Genomic DNA, 20,914 nt, shown 5'->3' on the forward strand with positions numbered 1-20,914 from the left:
GTGCGTGCATGCGCATATTTGGGAGGGGAGTGGGGACGGGCGGCCACCTTGGTTGTTTGAAGGACTCAGCCATTCCAGCCTGCATGCTTTGGAGAGTCCAAGCCAAAGGGAGCAGATGCTGTTCCCTGGCACAGCATGGCTATTTTGTCCAGGCATGGCCAGACTACTTCTTTAAGCAGGACCCTAACCTATTCCTCCTCATAGGGCAGCTCCTCCCAGCCAGGGCCTCCAGCCACCACCACCTGTGTTCTATACAGTTCTAATGTCTCCCTGGATTGGAGTGCCCAGGGGAATAGGGCAGGTTGCCACCTTGGCTATTCAGGCATCTCAGCTTGTCCAGCCTGTGGGTCTTGGAGAGCCCAAACTGATCAGGGACTGAAGGGATCCCCAACACAGCACAGCTGCTCTACCCTGAAGTAGCCATACTGCTTCTTTAAGTGGGTCCTTGATCCTGTTCCTCCTGAAAAGGTGAGACCTCCCAACTGGGGTCCCCAGCCACCTCCTACAGGTGCCCTTCCAGCTGGCAACAGGTCAGTATTCCCCTGGGATGGAGCTTCCAGGGAAAAGGGCAACCCACCATCTCTACTGTTTCACAGCCTTCACTGGTGATACCTCCTGGTATGGGAAAAACTAAGATGACCAGGGTCTGGAGCAGACTCCCAGCAAACTGCAGCAGCCCTATGGAAGAGTAGCCAGACCGTTAAAAGAAAAAACAAACAGAAAACAACAACAACAGAACACACACAAAAACCCCATCTAAAGGTCAGCAACTTCAAAGATCTAAGGTAGATAAGCCCACAAAGATGAGAAAGAATCAGTGCAAAAACAATGAAAACTCAAAACACCAGTGCCCTTCTTTTCCCCCAAATGACCACAATACCTCTCCAGCAAGGACTCAGAACTGGGTTGAGGCTGAGATGACTAAAATGACAGCATTAGGCTTCAGAATGTGGATAAAAACAAACTTTGCTGAGCTAAAGGAACACATTGCAACCCAGTGCAAAGAAGCTATGAATCATGGTAAAACAATGCAGGAGCTGACAGTCAAAATAGCCAGTTTAGGGAGGAATACAACCAACCTGATAGAGCTGAAAAACATACTACAAGAACTTCACAATGCAATCACAAGTATTAACAGCAGAATACAACAAGCAGAAGAAAGAATCTCAGAGTTTGAAGACTATCTTTCTGAAATAAGACAAGCAGACAAGGATAGAGAAAAAAGAATGAAAAGGAATGAACAAAACCTCCAATAAATATGGGATTATGTTAAAAGACCAAATCTACGACTAATTTGGGTACCTGAAAGAGACAGGGAAAATGGAACCAGTTTGGAAAACATACTTCGTGATATCATCCAGGACAAATTCCCCAACCTAGAAGACAGGCCAACATTTAAATTCAGGAAATGCAGAGAACCCCAGTAAGATACTCCATGAGAAGACTATCCCCAAGACACATAATTATCAGATTCTTCAATGTCAAAATGAAAGAAAAAATATTAAGGGCAGCCAGAGTCAGAGGCCAGGTCACCTACAAAGGGAAGCCCATCAGACTAACAGCAGACCTCTCCACGGAAACCCTACAAGCCAGAAGAGATCGGAGGCTAATATTCAACACTCTTAAAGAAAAGAATTTCCAACCAAGAATTTCGTATCTGGCCAAACTAAGTTTCATAAGGAAGGAGCAATAAGATTCTTTTCAAACAAGGAAATGTTGAGGGAATTCTTTACCACCTGACCTGCATTACAAGAGCTCCGGAAGGAAGCACTAAATACAGAAAGGAAAGACCATTACCAGCCACTACAAAAACACACTGAAGCACACAGACCAGTGACACTATGAAGCAACCACATAAACAAATCTGCAAAATAATCAGCTAACATCATGACAGCATCAAATCCACACATAACAATACTAGCCTTAAATGGACTAAATGCCCCAATTAAAAGACACAGAGTGGCAAGTTGGATAAAGAACCAAGACCCATTGGCATGCTGTCTTCAAGAGACCCATTTCACATGCAAAGACACACATAGGTTCAAAATAAAGTGGTGGAGAAAAGTGTACCAAGCAAATGCAAAACAGAAAAAGGCAGGAGTTGCAATCCTAGTTTCTGACAAAACAGACTTTAAACCAACAAAGATCAAAAAAGACAAAGAAGGGCATTACATAGTGGTGAACAGTTCAATTCAACAACAGCTAACTATCCTAAATATGTATGCACCCAATACAGGAGCACAAAGATTCATAAAGCAAGTTCTTACAGACCTTCAAAGAGACAGACTCCAGTGCAAAAACAGTGGGAGGCTTTATCACCCACTGACTATATGAGACAGATCATCAAGACAGAAAATTAACAAAGATATTCAGGGTCTGAACTCAGCTTGGGATCAAGTGGACCTGATAGATATCTACACAACTCTCCACCCCAAAACAACACAATATACATTCTTCTTATTGCCACATAACACTTACTCTAAAATTGATCACATAATCAGAAGTAAAATGCTCCTCAGCAAATGCAAAATAACTAAAAGTATAACAAACAGCCTCTTGGATCACAGCACAATCAAATTAGAACTCAAGATTAAGAAATTCACTAAAAGCCATACAAGTACATGGAAATTGAACAACCTGCTCCTGAATAACTTTTAGGTAAATAACAAAATTAGGGCAGAAATCAAGAAGTTCTTTGAAACTAATGAGAACAAAGATACAACATACCAGAATCTCAGATGCAGCTAAAGCAGTGTTAAGAGGAAAATTTATAGCACTAAAATGCCCACATTGAAGAGCTAGAAAGACCTCAAGTTAAGCTAACACCACAACTACAAGAACTAGAGAATCAGCTGGATGCAGTGGCTCACACCTGTAATCCCAGCACTTTGGGAGGTCAAAGCAGGTGGATCACAAGGTCAGGAGATCGAGATCATCCTGGTCAACATGGTGAAACTCCATCTTTACTAAAAATACAAAAATTAGCTGGGTGTGGTGTTCCACACCTGTAATCCCAGCTACTCAGGAGGTTGAGGCAGGAGAATGACTTGAACCCAGGAAGCAGAGATTGCAGTGAACTGAGATCATGCCACTGCACTCCAACCTGGCAACAGAGCAAGACTCCATTTCAGAGGACAAGGTGGGCAAATCACCTGAGGTGAGGAGTTCAAGACCAGCCTGACTAACATGGAGAAACACCATCTCTACTAAAAATACAAAAAAAAAAAAAAAAAAAAATAGCAGGTGTGGTGGCACATGCCTCTAATCCCAGCTACTCGGGAGGCTGAGGAAGGAGAATCACTTGAACCCAGGGGGCAGAGGTTGCAATGAGCTGAGATTGTGCCATTGCACTCCACCCTGGGCAACAAGAGTGAAACTCCATCTCAAAAAAAAAAAAAAAAAAAACTAGAGATTCAAGAGCAAATAAACCCCAAAGCTAGCAGAAGACAAGATCAGAGCTAAACTGAAGGAGATAGAGATATGAAAAACACTTCAAAAAATCAACAAATCTAGGAGCTGGTTTTTTGAAAAAATTAATAAAATAGAAAGACCAGTAGCTAGACTAATAAAGAAAAAAACAGAGAAGATTCAAATAAATATATTCAGAAATGATAAGGGGGATATCACCACTGATCCCACAGAAATACACACAACCATCAATACTATAAGCACCTCTATGCACAGAAACTAGAAAATACAGAAGAAATGGATACATTCCTGGACACATACACTCTCCCAAGACTGAAAGAGGAAGAAATTGAATCCCTGAATAGACCAATAATGAGTTCTGAAATTGAGTCAGTAAAAAATAGCCTACCAGCCAACCAAAAACAAAGCCCAAGACCAGAAGGATTCACAGCTAAATTCTACTCAAGGTACAAAGAAGAGCTGGTACCATTCCTACTGAAACTATTCTAAAAAATTTAAAAGGAGGGACTCCTCCCTAACATATTCCATGACACCAGCATCATCCTGATACCAAAACCTGGTATAGATACAACAAAAAAAGAATACTTCTGGCCAATATCCTTGATGAATATTAATGCAAAAATCCTCAAAAAATATTGGCTAACAGCACATCAAAAAGCTTATCCACCACGATCAAGTAGACTTCATCCCTGGGATGCAAGGCTGGTTCAACATATGCAAATCAATAAATATGATTCATCACATAAACAGAACTAAAGATAAAAACCACATGATTATCTCAATAGAAGCAGAAAAGGCCTTTGATAAAATCCAACATTGCTTCAAATTAAAAACTCTCAATAATCTAGGTATTGAAGGAACATACTTCAAAGTAACAAGGGTCATCTGTAACAAACCCACAGCCAATATCATACTGAATGGGCAAAATCTGGAAGCATTCTCCTTGAGAACTGGCACAAGACAAGGTTGCCCTCTTTCACCCCTCCTATTCAACATAGTTTGGAAGTTCTGGCCATAGCAATCAGGCAAGAGAAAGAAATAAAGGGTATTCAAATAGGAAGAGAGAAAGTCAAACTATGGTTTTGAAGATGACATGATTCTTTATCTAGAAAACCCCACTGTCTCAACCCAAAAGATTCTTTTTTTTTTTTTTTTTTTGAGATGGACTCTTGCTATGTCGCCCAGGCTGAAGTACAGTGGCACTATCTTATCTCACTGCAACCTCCATCTCCCATGTTTAAGTGATTCTCCTGCCTCAGCCTCCCAAGTAGCTGGGATTACAGGCACACACCATCATGCCTGGCTAATTTTTGTATTTTTAGTAGACACAGGGTTTCACTATGTTAGCCAGACTGGTCTCAAACTCCGGACCCCAGATGATCTGCCCACCTCGGCCTCCCAAAGTGCTGGGATTATAGGCATGAGCCACCATGCCTGGCCTCAGCCCAAAAGCTTCTTAAGCTGATAAGCAACTTCAGCAAAGTCTCAGGATACAAAATCAATATACGAAAATCGCTAGCATTCCTACACACCAACAATGGGCAAGCAGAGAGTCAAATCATGAATAAAGTCCAACGTACAACTGCCACAAAAAGAATAAAATATATATGAATACAGCTAACAAGGGAAATGAAGAACCTCTTCAAGGAGAACTACAAAACACTGCTCAAAGAAATCAGGGATGACACAAACAAATGGGAAAACATTCAATGCTCATGGATAGGAAGAACTAAAAAAGTGCAAATCTGGAGGCATCATGCTCACCGAATTCAACCTATGCTACATAGCTACAGTAACCAAAACAGCATGGTACTAGTACAAGACCAGACACATTGAGCAATGGAACAGAATAGAGAGCCCAGAAATAAGACCACATACCTACAACCATCTGATCTTTGACAAACCTGACAAAAGTGATGGGAAAGGATTCCCTCTTTAATAAATGATGCTGGGAGAACTGGCTAGCCATATGCAGAAAATTGAAACTGGACCCCTTCCTTACACCACATACAAAAATAAACTCAAGATGGATTAAAGACTTAAATGTAAAACCCAAAACCATAAAAACCCTACAAGAAAACCTAGGCAATACCATTTAGGACATAAGCACAGGCAAAGATTTCATGACAAAGACACCAAAAGCAATTGCAACAAAAGCAAAAATTGACAAATGTGATTTAATTAAATTTAAGAGCTTCTGCACAGCAAAAGAAACTACCAACAGACTAAACAGACTACCTACAGAATGGGAGAAAATGTTTACAATCTGTGCATCTGACAAAGGTCTAATATCCAGCATCTATAGGGAAGTTAAACAAATTTACAAGAAAAAACAAGACTTCATTAAAAAGTGAACAAAGGATATGAACAGGCACTTCTCAAAAGAAGACATACATGTGGCCAACAAACATATGTAAAAAAGCTCACTATCACTGATCATTGGAGAAATGCAAATGGAAACCACAATGAGATACCATCTCACACCAGTCAGAATGGCTACTATTAAAAAGTCAAAAAACAACAGATGCTGGCAAGGTTATGGAGAAAAAGGAACACCTTTACACTGTTGGTATGAGTATAAATTAGTTCAACCATTGTGGAAGACAGTGTGGCAATTCCTTAAAGACATAGAGGCAGAAATATCACTCGACCACACAATCCCATTACTGGTTATATACCCAAATGAATATAAATCATTTTATTTTAAAGATATGTGCACATGTATATTCATTGCAGCACTATTCGCAATAGCAAAGACATGGAATCAACCTAAAAGGCCATCAATGATAGACTGAATAAACAAAATGTAGTACGTATACACCATGGAATACTATGCAGCCATAAAAAGGAATGAGATCATGTCCTTTGCAGGGACATGGATGGAGCTGAAGGCCATTATCCTTAGCAAACTAACACGGGAGCAGTAAAACAAATACCATGTGTTCTCACTTATAAGTGGGAACTGAATCACGAAAACACATAGAGAACAATACACACTGGAGCCAGTGGGCAGTGGGAGGAGGGAGAGGATCAGGAAGAATAACTAATGGATGCTGTGCTTAATACCTGGGTGATGGGATGATCTATACGGCAAACCACCATGGCATACATTTACCTATGTAACAAACCTGCACATGCTACACATGTACCCCTGAACTTAAAATAAAAGTTGGAAATTTTAAAAAAAGAAAGAAGATAAGCAATAAGAAGCAATAAGAAAGCTAAACAATAAGAAAATAACCAGCCAGGCACAGTGGCTCACACCTGTAATCCCACCACTTTGGAAGGCCAAAGTGGGAGGACCGCTTAAGTCCAGAAGGTCAAGGCTGCAGTGACCTATGATCATGCCACTGCACTCCAGCCTGCATGACAGAGCAAGTTCCTGTCTCAAAACACAAAAAAGAAAGAAAGAAAATAACCAACTCGATTTAAAAATGAGGTTGGGTGTGGTGGCTCATGCCTGTAATCCCAGCACTTTGGGAAGCTAAGGTGGGCAGATCACTTGAGGTCTGGAGTTTGATACCAGCCTGGCCAACATGGTGAAACCCTAAAAATACAAAAATGAGCAGGACATGGTGGATTGCACCTGTAGTCCCAGCTACTCTTGAGGCTGAGTTGGGACAATCACCTGAACCCAGAAGACAGAGGTTGCAATGAGCCATGACTACACCACTGCACTTCAGCCTAGGCAACAGAGTGAGACCCTGTCTCAAAAATAAATTAATTAATTAATTAAAAATAAAAATGGGCAAAAGACCTGCACAGACACCTCACCAAAGAACATATACAGATGGCAAATGATCATAGGAAAATATATTTCACATCATACTTCATTAAGGAAACACAAATTCAAACAATATTGAGATACTACTATGCTCCCATAAAAATGGCCAAAATTCAGAAGACTGACAATATCAAATGCTGGTGAAGATGGAAGAACAGGAACTGCCATTGAGAACGCAAAATAGTACAGCCACTTTGGATGACAATTTGGCTGTTTCTTAAGAAACTAAATATATTCTTATCATACAATGCAGCAATCATGTTCCTTGTTATTTATCCAAATGAATTGAAAATTTATATCCACAAAAAAACCCATACACATATATTTATACTGTATAATTATTCATAATTGCCAAATATTGTTCATAATTGCCAAAACTTAGAAGCAAACATGACATCCTTCAGTAGGTAAATGGATAAATAAACTGTGATAGATCTGTTATGGTTTGGATATTATTTGTTTGTTCCCATCAAAATTCACATTGAAATTTGATCCCCAATGTGGTGGTTTTGGGAGGTGGGGCCTAGTGGGAGGTGTTTGGGTCATGGGGAAAATTCCTCATCAGTGACTTAGTGCCATTCCCACAGTAGGGAGTGAGTTCTCATTCTGGTGAGACTGGGCTACTTCTCCAGGAATATATTAGTTCCCTCAAGAGTGGGTTGTTATAAAATTAGGAAGCCCCTTGATTCTCTCTCTTTGCATGTGCCCCCTTCCTCTTTGAACTTTTCCACCATGTTATGATGTGACATGGAAGTCCTCACCAGAGGCCAGGTTAGTGCCCTTGAACTTCTCAGCCCGAAGAACTGTGAGCTAAATAAACCTCTTTTCTTTATAGATTCTCAGTTATTCTGTTTTACCAACACAAAGTGGATGAAGACAACATCTAATAAAGGAATATAATTCAACACTAAAAAGAAATTAGCTATCAAGCCATGAAAGTTAATGGAGGAACCTCAAACGCATATTACTGAATGAAAGAAGCCAATGTGAAAAGGCTATGTACTCTATGATTCCAACCATACAATATTTTGGAAAAAATAAAACTATGAAAACAGCAAAAAGATCAGTGGTTGCTAGAGGACAAGGAGGAAGAAAGGGGTGAACTGGCCAACCACAGAGAATTTTTTTTTTTCTTTCTGAGATGGAGTTCTGCTCTTGTTGCCCAGGCTAGAGTGCAAAGACGTAATCTCTGCATCAGTTCACTGCAACCTCCACCTCCCAGGTTCAAGCGATTCTCCTGCCTCGGCCTCCCGAGTAGCTGGGATTACAGGCATGCGCCATCACACCCAGCTAATTTTGTGTTTTTAGTAGAGACAGGGTTTCTCCATGTTGGTCAGGTTGGTCTCAAACTCCTGACCTCAGGTGACCCACCAGCCTCAACCTCCCAAAGTGCTGGGATTACAGGTGTAAGCCACCGTGCCTGTCTCCACAGAGAATTTTTAAAGCAGTGAAACTATTGTGTATGATACTATAATGGTGAATACCGGTCATCATACATTTGTCAAAACTTATGCAACATGCAACACCAAGAGAAAACCCTAATGAAAACTGCTGTCTTTAGGTAATAATGATGTGTAGATGTAGGTTCATCAGTTGTAATAAATGTACTACTCTGGTGCCAGATGTTGATTATGGAAGAGAGTGGTGAAGCATGGGGGAAAGCTATGAGAACTTTCTGTACCTTCTGCTCCATTTTACTGTGAATCTAAAACTGCTCTAAAAATTAAGTCTACTTAAAAAAACAAAAACAAAACAAATGAGGCATCACTTTACTCCTGTAATATGTGCAGATATTAGGAAGCAGGGAAATGCCAAGTGTTGGTGGAGAGGTGGGGATATCATGCACTTCTGGAGGGCATGGAAATCGGCCCACATTCTGTATCACAATTTGGTACCTCTATAGCACCATTTGGTCAGATTGGGTGTGCACATAACTAGGACCCATTCCTTAGTACCTGTCCCAAATATAGTCTCTCACATTTCAAAAGGGACATCTGAGAAAATATACATTTCAATGTTGCTTGTAGGGACAGAGAGTTGGGGTCCATCTGAGTGTTCATTACCTGGCATAGAGGAAGTGAAGGTGGATAGCTGAAGTATGATTGTTGCAGAAGTTAAAAAGCCACAGATCTGATGTACATATAGCAACATGTATGATATTAAAAACAGTAAAAAAGAAATATATAGGAGATATAGAACACAGTACTGTTAAAAGAAATGTTAAAATATATGGACACCAAAGAATACATACAAATAAAAAGATCCTCATTAAATACATTGGAATAGTTTCTTATGTGGGAGGAGAAAAATAGGAGTGAGGAATGTCCATAGAAGTTTTAATAGAGTTTAAAAAAAAAACTAAATAGCAGCTTTGTGTGGACTAGCAGTAATAACATACCATAAACTGCGGAGTGTGACTAATCTAAATCTCTATATGTGAGATACAACTATTAGTTGATTGGTAGCTAGATATACATGACAGACAGATATAATACATAGAGACGATAGATTAGATAGATATGATTGATTGATAGATAGAGATAAAGAAATCATTCTCTCTTCCATTATGGCCATTGAAATACCAACACTACCACCACCAAACCCAGAGAGTTCTATTCTCAATCCATTTGACCTTGTTCTTGTTATGTAACTGTGAAACTCTTATTCAAAAAACAAAATACTAAGGCTTCTTTTTCAGGACATAAGTACCGTGCACCCAATCTTCTAGATTCTAAAACATCCTAGAGGGAAAGAACAGCATGTGCAAATGTATGGTGGCATAGAGGACACATTTGGAGAACTACATTGAGCACGTTTAGAATCCCGTTATAACTGCAATTTAGAGTGAGAAAGGAGAGCTCTAGGAGATGAAGCCACAGAGGCAGACAAGGTTAGATCAGTTCACAGATCGTAGGTGAGGCTAAGGAGTTTAAATTTGGACCTGAGGTAAATGGGGAGTCATCAAAGAATATTAAGCAAAGAAGAGAGTGACCTGATTAGATTTGTATTTAGAAAGATTACTCTGATTGTAACACGGAGAAAGGGGGGATAGGAGGACGAAACCAGTTAGAAGGATGTTGCAGTTGTCCATGCTAGGGCATTCATGAATTTAACAAGGGACCTTGGTAGCCTGACTGTGTTAGTAGATTAGACATACAATTGTAAGGGCAAAGAACTAGACAAAATGATTTCCACAGGTCTCCCACAGCTCCACGATTTTCAAATTCCATTTATGTTATACTCAATCAAAGACAGGAGTGATGAGGCATAAGCAGAGAAATTTTCAAATTTGTGATCAATATGCAGAACCCATGCTCAGCAGACAGAGGCATTAAAGGCTACGCATGATGCTGATTGCCTAGATAATTCTGTGTGATCAAGCACACTTTAAAATTAATGATAAACTTTTGCGAATCAGGTGAGATCTGCTGTTTTTAAAAGTTTTGGTATTCGAAATTTCATGGCAAAACTCTGTCAAATTTAATGCTGAATATTCTAAATAGGGGCAGAAGTACTTTAATTTCACAAGAGTCACTCCTGTGTCTCCCACCCTAAATAAGATTGGATTTGATAGGAAAATCTAGGGCATTGCCATGACAATTACCAGGCTTAGTCTTAGTTCCACTTGGGCTTTACATAACTGCAATCCGACAAAAAGCAGAAGGCTGTGAGGAGCAGAGCGGGTGCTCACCTCTGCTTCTCGTTATTAGGGCATTCGGGCTCCAACAGTAACCCAACATGACAGTAAGCCACTGGTTCTCAACCCTGGCTGTATGTTAGAATCACCTGAAGATCTTTAAAAAAAAAAAAAAAAAATCACTGGTGCCTAGGCCCTGTCCCTAGAATTTTGTATTTAATTGGTCTAGAGTGAGAAGGCTTTCAAAGCTTCCCAGGTGATTTTTAATGTGCAACCAGAATTAAGAACCACGACTAGGTAATTATCACAGCAATTCTTAAGGTGCTGCCCAGAAAGAGTTGGAGGCACATTCTCCAAGTGGCTGCCAGTCTGGATTCCTGCATGTTTTAATTATTTCAAAGGTTGGGCAAAACTATGGATTTATCACATTAAAAACCAATCTGTTGTTGGGAGAAAATACTTGCAAACCATACAGCTGATATGGGGTTAATATCCAAAATATTTAAGGAATTCATGCAGCTTGATAGCAAAAAAAACTTAAATACTCAGTTTAAAAATGGTCAAAGGACCTAAACAGATACTTTTCAAAAGAAGATATACAAATGAACAACAGGTATATTTTTTAAAATCCTCAACATCACTAATCACTCAGGAAATGCAGATCAAAACCATAATGAGATATAATCTCACTCCAGTTAGAATGGCTATTATCAAACAGACGAAAATAACAAGTGTTGGCAAGAATGTAGATAAAAGGGAACACTTGTACACCGTTGGTGGCAATATAAATTGGTACCACCATTATGGAAAACAGCATGGAGTCTCCTCCAAAACTCTAATTTATGGAGTTTCCTCCAAAAATTAAAAATAAAACTACCATATAGATCCAGCAATCCAACTTCTGGTCATTGTATCCAAAAGAAATGAAATCATGATCTTGAAGAGATATGTGCACTTCCATGTTCGCTGCAGCATCATTCACAATAGCCAAGACATGGAAACAATCTGAATGTCTATCAACAAGTTAATAAAGAAGATGTGGTGCAGCCCGGGTGCAGTGGCTCATGCCTGTAATCCCAGCACTTCACAAGGCTGACGCAGGTGGATCATGAGGTCAGGAGATCGAGACCATCCTGGCTAACACGATTAAACCCTGTCTCTACTAAAAATACAAAAAATTAGCCAGGCATGGTGGCAGGCACCTGTAGTCCCAACTACATGGGAGGCTGAGGCAGGAGAATGGCGTGAACCCAGGAGGCAGAGTGTGCAGTGAGCCAAGATCGCACCACTGCCCTCCAGCCTGGGTGACAGAGCAAGACTGCATCTCAAAAAAAAAAAAAAAAAGAAAAAGAAAAAGAAAATGTGGTGCAATAGAATAGAATATTCAGCCATGAAAAAGAAAATTCTGCCATTTGTGACAACATAAATGAACCTAGAGGACATTATGCTAAGCAAAATAAACCAGACGCAGAAAGATATATACAGCATAGACTCACTTATATGTTTGATATGGTTTGGATCTCTGTCCCTGCCCAAATCTGATGTTGAACTGTAATCCCCAATGTTGGCGGTGGAGCCTGGTGGGAGGTGACTGGATCTTGGGTGTAGATCCTTCAAGAATAGCTTAGCACCATCCCCTTGGTGCTGTTCTAATAGTGAGTTCTTGTGAGATCTGGTTGTTTAAAAGTGTGTAGCACCTCCCCACTCTCTGTCCTGTGTCTGCACCTGCTTTGCCTTCTGCCATGAGTAAAAGTTTCCTGAGGCCTCCCCGAAAGCAGAAGCTGCTATGCTTCCTGTACAGCCTGCAGAACCATGAGCCAATTAAACCACTTTTCTTTATAAATTACCTAGTCTCAGGTATTTCTTTATAGCAGTGTGAGATCAGCCTAATACAATGTGGAATCTAAACTAGTTAAACTCATAGAAACAGAGAGTAGAATGGTAGTTGCCCAGGGAGATGTTTGTCAAAGGGTACAATCTTTCAGCTATAAGCTGAATAAGTTCTGGGGATCTCACATACAGTCTGGTGACTACAGTTAGTAATACTATGTTGTTTACTGGAAATTTGCTAAGAGATTGCAAGTATTCTTACCACAAATACACACACACAGTCATAACTGTTAGGGTGATGGATGTGTTAATTAACTCCATTATAGTAATCATTTCACAATGTGTATGTATCTCAAGTTATCACATTCACATCTTGTAATATATGTAGATAAATTTTATTTTTTATTTTATCTCAATAAAGCTGGGGGGGTGGATAAAATAGATGAAATAAGACAACAAATCAGTTATATCATTGGTGACCCATCTACATCCTGGTTGGGTTTTGTTGTTGTTATTTTTACTGTTGTTGTTGTTTTAATGAGGCAAGGGAAAGTAGGAAGAAAAGGAAGGTAGATAGGAAATGCAGAGATCCCACTGAGATGGGGTTTCTATACATGAGTTTGAGGACCTCTGGGCTCAAGAAGCAACTGGGTCCAGGGCAAAAATACAGCAGTTGTGCAGGATACCACATTCTTCCCATCATGTGTTAAGGATACTTGGAGCTCTATCCAAACCATAGTCTTCTACATTATAACACAAAATTGTCAGATTTTTTTTAAAAGATCATGGGTCACAGCATTGCCAAGTGACTTTCTGAGGTCTCCTGATATTTACATAAGTAGGATCTCATTTATGGTATATTTTCTTTTTCTAAGATTATAAAAAATGATGATTATTATTAGAAGCTGTATTAGTTTCCTAGGACTTTGATAACAAAATACTACAAACTGGGTGGCTTAGAACAACAGAAAGGTATCACCTCACAGTTCTCGACATCAAAAGTCTGAAATAAAGATGTCAGCAGGTCCAAGCTCCTTCTGAAAGCTGCAGGGAAGTCCTTCACAGCTGGCAATCTTTGATGTTCTTGGCTTGTAGCAGCATAATTCCATCCTCTGCCTTCATTATCACATTGCATTCTCAATGTGTGTCTCCGTGTCTTCATATGGCTGTCTTCTCATAAAGACACCAGTCATATTGGATTAAGGGCCTGCCCTACTCCAGTATGACCTCATCCTAATTATATTTGCAACAGCCTTATTGCCAAATACGTTCACATTCTGAGGTGTTATGGGTTAGGTCTTCAACATATCTTTTGGGAGGGCACAGTTCAACCCATCACAACATCTGACCAGATTATTTAGGGTTTTTAAAATATACAAAATCTAAATTTTTTACAGAATAAGTTCATTAACCTCTGTAGGCTAAGGTAACTTTTTATAAAGCTATTTCACTTCCAATGCTGTTTGCAAAAGATTCAAAGGCAAAGTGAATCCCTATGTTAATAAAAGAAATCCTTAGCTAAAATACTATATCCTTGAGACTACTTTTCTATAATTTATATTCTTTTCATTTAAAGCAAAAGAGAAAATGGGGGGATTTTTCTTTCATCCAGTCCAAAATGTCAGAAACTTCTTTTCTGGTTACTTTTCACTAAATTGTAGTTGAGAGTTCATCTTAAAACTTTGAGTCTTGTTGTTAGAGAGGAGAATGTCTTTAGGGAATAGGAAAAGTCTCCATCTGAATTAGTGTGAAACATTAGAACCTAAAAAGACAGATCCCGAAAAACTGTAATTTTTTAAAGTTTTTTTGTTTTTGTAACTCTTATGACAATGTGAGCCAGAAAGACCTTGAGGACATAAAATATTATTCCTCAAGGTTTTTTATTAGTAAAATGACCCACATTGTTTTCTATGCTAACGAATGAAATTCTATCCTTCAATCTATTGAACTAAAAAGAGTATTCCTATCAAGGATCTAAGGTCACAAAACCAAAGAGAAAGAAGTTTAGAGTTGTTTCTCCTTTCGTATACATTTATACTAAAAATATTTAAGATTAAAGATATAAATAAGTAGGTAAATATCAAAAGTCCAAATGTTATTTTACTTTGCCACAACTACTCTAACAGAATAATAGGTTTAAAGCACAACGGAAGCGCTGCTCGGGCTCCAGCATGGTGACGGCGGTGCGCACTGTGGGCTGCCTCCCTGTGCTGTGCAGTGGGACAGCGGGTCATTTACTGGGGAGGTAGCTTTCCCTAAACACCTTACCAACAGCTTCCATTTTGGCATGGAAGACCTCTCTCAGCAACGGCCCTTTGTCATCAATGGGAACCAGAGACACCCCTCCTTAGGCCAGCTTAAGCCATGTGCTGCAGACACAATGCTGTTATTTCTTCCCCCAGTCACCTGATGCGCCCAGTATACAGCGTACAGTTTCTTCACTAAATTGACGGCAGTTGAGCTGTGGAAAGGTACTTTGGCAGGGACTGGTACTGGAGCAAGAAAAGGAAGAGGCAAAAGAACTAAAAAGAAGAAAGGAAAGGATCTGAACTGGGGTCTGATCATTGGTGAAGGGCGTTACTGTTTTCTGTGGCCTGATCTGAATGTCCCTCTTATGAAAAATGGAGCAGTGCAAACCATTGCCCAAAGACGCAAGGAAGAGCGGGAGAAGGTGGAGGAGGACATGATCCAGCAGAGAGAAGAGTGGGGCCTAAAGAGGAAGATGAAGGTTAAACGGGAGCCAGGATGGAGTGGAAACTCATGGAGAGGCATCAGTCTTGGCCTGCCTGACCCTGGTCCCAGTGGAGAAACATATGAGGATTTTGATACCAGGATACTTGAGGTAAGAAATGTTTTCAATATGACAGCGGAAAGAGGGAAGAAAGAAATCGGTCCATGTCCTGGTGGCTGTGGGGAACAGAAAAGGAGCTGCAGGTTTTGCTGTTGCGAAAACCATTGAACGGGTGGACACTTTTAGGAAAGCAAAGAACAGAGCAGTTCACTATCTGCATTATATAGAACAATATGAAGACCCTACAATATTCCATGATATTTCATTAAGATGTAAAAGGACACGTATCAAGATGAAGAAACAACCCAAAGGTTATGGCCTCTACTGCCACAGGGCCATCATTACCATCTGCAGGCTCACTGGCATCAACGACATGTATGCCAAGGTCTCTGGGTCTGTCAGTAGGCTCAGCCTTACCTGGGGCCTCTTCCGTGGGCTCTCCAGACAGAAAACCCATCAACAGCTGGCTGTTAAGAAGGGCCTCCATGTTGTGGAAATCCAGGAATGTGGCCCTCTGCCCATCCTGGTTGCCTTCTCCCAGGGGGCCTTGAGTAAGGATCCGGAGACAAATGATAAGGTTCCAGACATCAAACTGGACTGGGAAGACATGAAGACTGCGCAGGGAGAGAAGCGCTCTGTGCGGCCTGGTTTAAAGAGAGCCGCCACGTAACCTCCCTGGCCTTGTGCAGCCAGTGCCTGTGCTGCCCCGCACCTAGGAAAGACTCAGCCCCTCACAGCTTGGGGTGTTGCCTTGGTTTTTTTGTTTTGTTTTTAGGAAAGTTTAATCTTTAAACTGTTTAGAAATGAATAATTATAGCTTTCGTTTACTGAGCACATGGTATATGCCAATGTGATAGGACCTTTACATAAGTAGTCAGTTCAAGACTACTTTAAATATTCATCCAAAATAGCAAAAGCAAATGAATTAGGGAGACAGGGCTAATAGTCTGACCCAATCAGTAATAATATGCACAATAATAATTGCTGTAATTATTATAGCTAATATATATTAACTCATTTGTCCAAAGTGAATGTGATTAACTTCATTTTACAGAGCAGTTAAGTAACTTGACTACCTTGAGCAACTGCCAAACTGTTTTCCACAGTGGAAACAGAAGCTTGTAGGCTACTATTGGGAATGTTAAATGGTGACTAATTTTACACCATTGTAATTTTGACTTGTATTTCCCTGATGGATGATGATGTTGAACATCTTTTCATATGCTTATTGGCTATTTATATATGTTTTTTGTAGAAATGTCTATTCAGAGCTTTTGCCCATTTAAAAAGTTTGTGGGTTTTTTTTGGTCATTATTGAGTTCCTTATAGTTTCTAGGTATAAGCCCCCTATCAGATACGTGCTTTACAAAAGTTTTTACTCATTCTGTGGAATATATATGCTTTTTAAATTTCTTTGCATACTTTTTCTGCCCAACCCACGTCCTCTTTCTGGGACACTGATGACAAATGTTAAATCTTTTATTATCATACCGTGAGTCTCTGAGGCTCTGTTTATTTTTTTTTCAGTCTGTTTTCTCTCTGTTGCTCAGTTTAGGTAATTTCTGTTGTTTTATCTTCAGGATAACCGGTTATTTTCTCTTTTGTTTCCATTCTGCTCTTGAACCATCCATGCAGTACTTTAACTTTGGCTATCATCGTATATTTCAGTTAAAATTTCCATTTGATTTCTTTTTTATGTCTCCTGTTTCTTTGCTGAGGTTTCCTATTTGCTGAGACTTTTTTTTTAATGGCTTCAAGAGTGTTCACAATTACTCACTGAAGCATTTTTATGGTGGCTGCTTTAAAATCCTTGTCATCAGTTGGGTGTGGTGGCTCATGCCTGTAATCCCAGCATTTTGCATGACTGAGGCAGGAGGATTGCTTCAGCCCAGAAGTTTGAGACCAGCCTGGGCAACAAAGTGAGACCTCATCTCTACAAAAAATAAAAATAAATTTAAAAGTTAGCCAGGTATGGTGGTGTGCACCTGTAGTCCCAGCTACATAGGTGGCTGAAGTGGGAGGATCATTTGATCACAGGAGGTTGAGGCTACAGTAAGCCTTGTTCACACCACTCCAGCCTGGGCGGCAGAGTAAGACCTTGTCTCCAAAAAAAAAAAAAAAAAAAAATTCTTGTTATAAAGTTTCAGTATCTGTATCATCTTAGTGTTGACATCCCTTGATGTTTTTTCTCATTCAAGTTTACAATTGCCTGGTTCTTGTTATGATGAGTGACTTTGGTTGTATCCTGGACATCTTCACTGTTATGTTATGAAACTCTGGGAGTTATTTAAATCTCTCAGCATGCTTCCTTTGACAGTGCTGGTGTGGGGCACTGCCTCATTATTGCCTAGTGAGGATGAAGATCCAGGATCCCTAATGTGGCTCTACCCGAGACCTCCACTGATGCCTTTCTGCTGGAAGTAGGCAGAGCACCCTAATGACACCATGGGATAGGGAGAAGGCCATGTTAGGCTGGATGATGAAGAAAGTTCTCAGCCTGTGACATTATCTGGTGAGAGTGGGACTCCTTTTTTTTTTTTTTTTTTTTTTTTAAACCCCCTGTGGTATTTTGCTAGGGTAAGATAGTTATTTCCTGAAAGTTACCTGTCTTGTTAGTTTACCTTCTTTCCTTAAATATCTAACAAATATCAAGACAATGAACTTTAAGCAACAAAGGACAATGATCCTTTGGAGAGGAGAAGCAAAATTATCTGTACTTACTATCTGGAGAAAGTCTGTGGCTCCAGGAAGTGTTACCCCATCAGGACCTGGTGATCTCCTGGAGTTGAGGTGCAGTTGGGCAGTCGAGGTGGCTAGAGTTCACAAGGGAGAATGCCTTTGAGGAGAGAGCTGCACAGCAGGAGAACTAAGATCTGCAGAGAGTTTTCATCAAATATTCAGTTCCACACTAACAGTGCCTGTCTGTGAAGAAACTCACCCACAAGAATTAGAGGGAACAGTGTTTGGAGCTGAAAATAGTGCCTGTTTTCAATAGTCACAGTGGAAAACCTTGTAATCTAGGTGGCATTGGAAGAGAATTAAGATTCCCTACTAATAGAAAAATTAACTCTATATAAAAACTACCCTGGTCCCAACTCACAAAGCTTAAAAACAAGACCAAATTGGAACACAACTATTTCCAAGTAATTTAATTGTGTTCCAGAACGCTTAAGAATACAGAAATACAAAAAGTATACCCAATAAAGTAAAATATACAACACTTGGCATCTAATAAATCACTAGGTATGCAAAGAAGCATGAAAATAAAGCTCATAATGAAGGGAAAAATCAGTTAATCAAAACTGACCCAGGAATGGCACAATGACAATCAGTAGACAAGGACATTAAAGCAAGTATTATGACTGTATTCCATATGTTCAAAAAGCTAGAGAGAAAAACATACTAAGTAGAGGCATGGAAGATACAAAACACCAACTGCACCTCTAGAGATGAAAACTACAGTATCTGATGAAAAACACTGGATGGGGTTAACAGCAGATTGGGCATCTCAGAAGACTATATGAAAGAATTTGAAGACAGCAACTTAAAAATAAACAGGAAAAAGATTGAAGAAGAGATGGTAGGAGAAATTAGGCATTAGAGAACTATGGGACAACTTCGGGAGTCAAATATATAGTAACTGGAGTCCCTGGAGAAAGGAGGTATAAAAAAAATTTGAAGAAATACTAGCTGAATTGATGACAACTACTGAGACCCAAGAGATACAATGAACTGTATCAATCAAATTACAACTAGCAATAAAGAGGAAATTCTAGAAGTGAGGAAGAGAGAGAAAGAGAAGACAGATTAGGTACAGAGGAACAAAGGCAAAGAGGATAGCAGCTTTCTTGCTGGAAACAATGCAAGGTAAGAGACAGGGAACCACATCTTTAAAGTATGGAAAGAGAGACATTACCAACCTGGAATTCTTTGCCTAATGAAAATATCTTTCAAAAATGAAGGCAAAATGGAGAGTTTTCCAGACGTACAATCTGAAAGAATTAATCAGCAAACGTGCCTTACAAGAGTTGTTAAAGGACGTTCTTCAAGCAGAAAAAAGATAGTAACAGATGAAAACCTGCTTCTATGCAAAGAAATGAACACTAGAAATGATAACTAAGTAGGTTATCATTATATGCATAAAGAATTTCATATATCCTTTTATTTAGATATATTTAAAACCTAATTGACTATTTAAAGCAAAAATAATAATAACATATTGTGGTTTTCAACATGTAGAAGTAAAATATATGATAATAGCCCAAAGGTGGAGAGGGGAGAAATGGAAATATGTAGTCATGTGGTTCTTACATATTTGAAGTCATGTAGTATCATATGAAGGTAGATTGGTTTAGATGTGCACTAAAAATTCACTCTAAAGGAATCACTGAAGTAACACAGTTACAGCTATTAAGCCAACAAAGAGGATAAAAATGCAATCTTAAAACTTTTTATTATTAAGTTTTAAGATTGCATTCTAAAAGAAGGCAGAAAAAGGAAAAATAGAACAAGGAACAGGTAAAATAAATAGAAAACAAGACACAAGATAGTAGATTTAAACCCAGCCATATTCATAATCACCTAAAGTGTAAATGGTCTAAATGTGTCCATTATAACCAGTTGGTTGATGGTGGTGTTGCTTTCAACTGTGTCCTTACTGATGTTCCTGCTGCTAGATCTATCCATTTCTGAGAGGGGTACTGGTGTCTCTAACCTATAATAGTGCATTCATCTATTTCTCCTTGCAGTTTTTGCCTCACGTATTTTTTGACGCTCTATTGTTCATTAAAGATTGTTATCCAACTAGGCAAAAATAAATAAATAAATAAATACAACCAGACAAACCAGAAAAATATAGAGTATCAGAGTCCTCACTTCCAGGGAAGAGCTCTAAGGCATTTCCTGGGCACCAGGAGACAATGTCCTCCTTATTCACATTGCCTCAGCCCTAGGTGAGTATGGTCATGTTTGTACCTTACAGTGACAGGTTGCAAATGATAGAAATTCAACTCAAACTGTCACAAGAAAAGAAGGAAAGGCTTGTAACTCTTTAAACATATTGCTAATTAAATATGTCTGGACAAAATGACTAAATAATGTCCCAGGATTCAATGCTGTCATGCCTTCTTTTCCCTCCGTTTTCTTTGCTGTTGGCTTGGCTCTCCACATGGAGACCCCTGGCAGGCTTACACCATTCAGCTTCAGATCCAAAAGGAAGGGAGCACATTTCTGTAGTTCTAAGAGGAACCTCTGCAACTGGTGTATGTTCCATTCTTGAATGTGGCCGAACAGATGGAAGCCCTTATTGGACAGATCTAAAGTCAGTACCTACCCATTGAAGAAGTGAGGAAGTCAGGTCAGCATCACCTGAATTCCAAAAGCTGAGTGAGAGAGGAGCTGTGACCCACATAAATCATGAGCTATTACCAGGGACTTGGAAACT

General features: G+C 39.5%; 1 protein-coding gene and 1 pseudogene across 1 annotated transcript in view; one reads left to right on the forward strand and one right to left on the reverse strand.

Annotated features, from left to right (window-relative positions):
• Nucleotides 1–20,914, reverse strand: part of LOC105472457 (multiple EGF like domains 10) — a 394,760-nt gene that overhangs the window by 315,333 nt on the left and 58,513 nt on the right. The gene's annotated exons all lie outside the window — the stretch shown is intronic.
• Nucleotides 14,852–16,178, forward strand: LOC105463171 (small ribosomal subunit protein uS5m pseudogene; annotated as a pseudogene).

This window comes from Macaca nemestrina, chromosome 6 (genome assembly GCF_043159975.1).
Source record: "Macaca nemestrina isolate mMacNem1 chromosome 6, mMacNem.hap1, whole genome shotgun sequence".
NCBI classification, from domain to species: Eukaryota; Metazoa; Chordata; class Mammalia; order Primates; family Cercopithecidae; genus Macaca; species Macaca nemestrina.